Source organism: Sinocyclocheilus rhinocerous, unplaced genomic scaffold (genome assembly GCF_001515625.1).
Source record: "Sinocyclocheilus rhinocerous isolate Xijiao unplaced genomic scaffold, SAMN03320098_v1.1 scaffold8, whole genome shotgun sequence".
Classification (NCBI taxonomy): Eukaryota; Metazoa; Chordata; class Actinopteri; order Cypriniformes; family Cyprinidae; genus Sinocyclocheilus; species Sinocyclocheilus rhinocerous.
The window spans coordinates 1,016,706-1,021,477 of record NW_015666800.1 but is presented as its reverse complement, the minus strand read 5'-3'; the positions used below and the strand labels follow the sequence as shown (position 1 = coordinate 1,021,477).

The window sequence follows — 4,772 nt, the reverse complement described above, 5'->3', positions numbered from 1 at the left end:
GTTCTTTCACTGCATGAATCAGTCTATTAAAATGCATTTAGAATTACATAATTCAAGATATGAGGCAGAAAACGTATATTTTGATATCATTTCATGTAGTTAATATCACACGAAGAGTGCCGTTTTTTTTCTCCAAAAGTCAGCATGATTACAAATTATATTGATTTTATACAACAGTTCAATAAACAAGAAGTTAATATTAAGAGACTTACGTTTTAGACACCATATTCCCTGTTTTTGATCTATTTCTCCATTTAAAATGCATTTAGAATTACATAATTCAAGATATGAGGCAGAAAACGTATATTTTGATATCATTTCATGTAGTTAATATCACACTTCTAATGCAGCTTCTGTGTTTCCTCTGCATTGCAAAGATCAATTTTGTTGATACTGATTTAATTTGCTTGGTAACAGCCCAAATGCAAGAATTTGACTTTGAAGATGGTGCACACTTTTAGAAAAAACGGCTTAAAGATAAAAATGCCCATAAAACTTGTTGGAAATAATTAATTTCTATCACTGCTGTGAACTGACCACACAGAATATGAAGAATATCAAAAAATTCAGGAGTCAGCTGTCCACGGTAGTCCTTAAGATATCAGCACAGTAACACACTCAGCAAAATATGGTCTAATTATCGTTATCGATAAAATCCCAGAAAATTATCGAGATATCATTTTTTGTCAATAAACACAAAAACACCCCTAATTTGTTATTTAATTGAAATAATAATTTCTTGATAATAATTATTTTAATTAATATAATAATTAATTCTTTCTTAAATTAAAATTATTATTTAAGAATCTTAAATTCATTTCTTAAAAATGGTTTAAAGGCTGAAATGTAAAGTTTATCATTTTATAAAACTTTTTGTTTTTGTGAAAACTTGTATCTAAACTGTAAGTTATGCTTTTTACAGTAATTTTACAGTTTAATATGGTACTATAGACATTGCCCTACCCCGCTCATATGGTATTAATTTTATTTGTGCAGGTCTTAAAAAGGTCTTAAATTTTAGCTTAAAAATCATGCAGAAACCCTGAAGAAATCTGTACAGAAGTGCAGAAGCGACTGCCATGTCACTAATCTTATTACAGTTACTGCAGGGTGTCTTTGACATGATTCATAGTGTGAAATTCCATTTACTTTTGAATCATTACCAGTGGTGCCTCCAAGAAATTTTTAATGGGGTGGCCAGATCCTAAAAGTCTAGGATCCTAAAATATACAATATACAATGGAAAAAAAACCTGCAATTGTAATTTTTAGTCAGCTGCATGTTTATGGGTGAAATCATTAAAGAGTGAATGGGGAACGATTATTTCTAATACAGTTAAAAATAAAGCTGATTATGGAACCTATTCGTAAAGTTACAGAGTTAACCACTTTGGGATGGCCTGCGGAGCCTTAAGCTACAAGATTCATGTCTTTTACAAGAGAAATAAAGCATGGTGAGATATTTGGTATGCTTACTTGTGAAATTTGTCCATTTTAAATTCAAAGTGATCTTCACACAAACACTGTATTACTGAAGTGGCACGCTAAAGTGCGCATAAGCAAGAAAAGTTTAGGCGGAGTCGGAGAAGGAAATCCTCAATAAACAAATCTTCGTTAATGTTGAATTTTGATGTAAAATATTTAAGTCCATGTTTGATAATATGTGACCTTGGCTTAAACTAAATTATAATTCTGTGTTAAGCATGAACAGTCAACATGGGCTTGGCGGTTGGAGCGCCAGTAGGGGCGCCACTGATCATTGCTGCCTTAAAAAAATGACAATGTTCTGCATAGGAAAGTTTTATGATGTAGACAGATTTCTGACCTAATCAAATAAAGGTTGCAGCTCCCATCTGAGCTGTGGTGCAGTGGGTCACATGTGTTTGTGACAAAAACAACCTGTTAGGACCCAGGTTTGTGTCATCTGTGCAGCCTGATCCCCTTCCACCTCTCTCTTCCCCTTCCTATCTGTCTCCACTGTCCAATAAATAACATGCCCCCTAAATATCATGTAGTAATGGAACTGGAGACTTCAAAAATGGTCTGTGTAATTTAGATGTCATGGAGGCATATTGTGTCAGTGTAGACCTGAGGGGAAAAAAGCCTGCCCTGAACTTTAAAGTCTAAGATCTTGCTATGGGGATAAAGATTCAGAATGGCACCCGGGAGCTCCAGTGATCTCACCAGGAGGAATGAGGGAGGGAGCGGGTAAAGAGCAGAGAGGAAGCCCAGCAGCATGTATTTTGTGTTGGGTAGAAGGATGAGAGAAACCCATCCCCCCATCATTTCGCTCTGACTGATGGTAGTTTAGAGAAAACAGCAGGTCTGTAAAGAGATTTCTGTGACTCTGAAGAGTTTGAGCCAGCGGACTGACCTTACCCAGCCCAACCCTTCAGCACCTCTCCCAGTCCACACCAGGACCTTGTTAAAGAGGGAAAGAGGGGGAGAAAAGGAGTGGCTAAAAAGAGGAATAAAAAGTCCCAAAGACATTTTTGTGTGGTGTATGAAATAAAATTTTAGTGCTTCAGGTCTAAATGAGCTTCTTGTGTAGGCCTACTTTTAGAGAAGAACAAAGCTTTTCTGCTTCGCTTCAACAACAAAGCAAATGGTTTTTAGTCTTCAAAATTCACCTCTCTCTCTTCCTCTCCCCCCTTTCTTTTCTGAGATAAATTATGTCCTCTTTCCTTCTATTGTGCTCAGACTCTGACGTTCCCATCACTTCCAGTCTTGGGTCAGTGATGTCACTCACTTAGACACGTACACACGTGAACACTGTTCACTGATACCAAGAGTTCAGAGTTTGAGAAAACTTTTTTTTTTTCAAATCAGAACAACAAATGAAGCACTAACACACTCGCATACACAAACCTACAGTAACGTTTCCCAACATTTTTTTGTTTTGTTACCATGGTTTCAAAGAACTGGTTGACAGAAGGGAATTTCTTAAAAGAATATGAACTCAACACCTGGAACTAATATCCACTATAATAATCATACAAGATGTCTGTGTTTTATTGATTTATTTTTGTTGCTTTCCATTGTTTTTCTGTAACCCCTAATTATCTAATGTCAAATTAAAGGGGTCATTGCCTGTGCTATTGTAGCATTTTATTTCCCCCCTGAAGTCTAGTTATAATGTTAGTCAAGGTTTCTTGCACCAAAAACAATTGTAATTTTGCTTTTTGGCCATTTTATACAATTATACACCACCTCTCTGATCCATGCAATTAAACATCCTGACTTAAATATGTAAATGTACTCTATTAAAATGTCCTACACCCACTGTAAAAAAATTTTACAGTGGGTGTAGAAAATAATCACCCCCTTTAAAATAATCGCGTTTTGCAGCCTGAAATGAAGATGTACACAGTTTTTGTTTTATCCAGCTGTATTTACACAGTGCAACTTATAACATCCAAGTGAAAGATATAAGTCAGAAAGAGCTTTATTGCCAAGTATGTTTGAACGTACAAGGAATTTGTTTTAGTGTCACAAGCTTCCAGTACACAGAGGCAAAAACAACACACAGATAATAAAAATAAGATGTGAATAAAATACACATGCATAAATATAAATAAACCAAAAAAAAAGAATAAATTGTATGTACAGGTGTGCTATAGAGCAGGAATAGAATACAATTAAATAAAAAATAAGTTGTAGGGATGTCCTAGGATTCAGGGTGATAAATAAGTATAAGCTTATTGCACATACTTTTATTGCACAATGGGAGAACATTAACTGTTCATGAGGTAGATTGCCTGGGGAAAGAAACTGTTCTTGTGCCTGGCTGTCCTGGTATTCGGTGCTCTGTAATGTCAACCATATGGCAAAAGTTCAAAAAGGAGATGGCTTGGATGTGAGGGATCCAGAGTGATTTTCTGAGTCATTTTCCTCACTCTGGATGTATACAGTTCTTGGAGGGTAGGCAGGGGAGCACCAATAATCCTTTTAGCAGTCGGAACCGTTCTCTGTAGTCTTCTGATGTCTGATTTTGTAGCTGAACCAAACCAGACAGTTATTGAAGTGCACAGGACGGACTCAATGATGGCAGAGTAGAACTCTTTCAGCAGCTCCTGTGGCAGGTTGAATTTCCTCAGCTGGCGAAGGAAGTACAACCTTTGCTGGGCCTTTTTAACAGTGGAGTCAATGTGAGTGTCCCACTTCAGGTCCTGAGAGATGATGGTGCCCAGGAACCTGAATAACTCCACTGTCGTTACAGTGCTATCCATGATGGTGAGTGGGGGGAGTGCAGGGGGGTCCCTCCTGAAGTCCACGATCATCTCCACTGTTTTGAGGGTGTTCAGCTCCAGGTTGTTAAGACTGCACCAGACAGCCAGCTCTTTAACCTCCTGTCTGTAAGCAGACTCATCTCCGTCCTGGATGAGACCGATGACTGTAGTGTAATCTGCAAACTTCAGGAGCTTCACAGAGGGGTCTTTTAGAGGTGCACTTGTTGGTGTAGAGGGAGATGAGCAGTGGGGAGAGGATGCAACCCTGAGGGGCGCCAGTGCTGGTGGTGCGGCTGTTGGATGTGAATTTACCAATTCTCACTAGCTGTTGCCTATCTGTCAGAAAGCTGGTGATCCACTGACAGATAGAGCTAGGACAGAGAGCTGGGTTAGTTTGGTCTGGAGGAGTGTTGGGATGATGGTGTTGAAAGCGGAGCTAAAGTCCACAAACAGGATCCTCACATAAGTCCCTGTTTTGTCTAGATATTGCAATAGTTTTCAATATCCTTTGAAAACTATTAATTATAATATAATATAATATAAT

At 37.7% G+C, this 4,772-nt stretch overlaps 1 protein-coding gene across 1 annotated transcript in view; it reads left to right on the top strand.

Annotated features, from left to right (window-relative positions):
- The window catches only part of LOC107733079 (disintegrin and metalloproteinase domain-containing protein 12-like), a 109,200-nt gene that overhangs the window by 80,842 nt on the left and 23,586 nt on the right, over window positions 1-4,772 (top strand). The gene's annotated exons all lie outside the window — the stretch shown is intronic.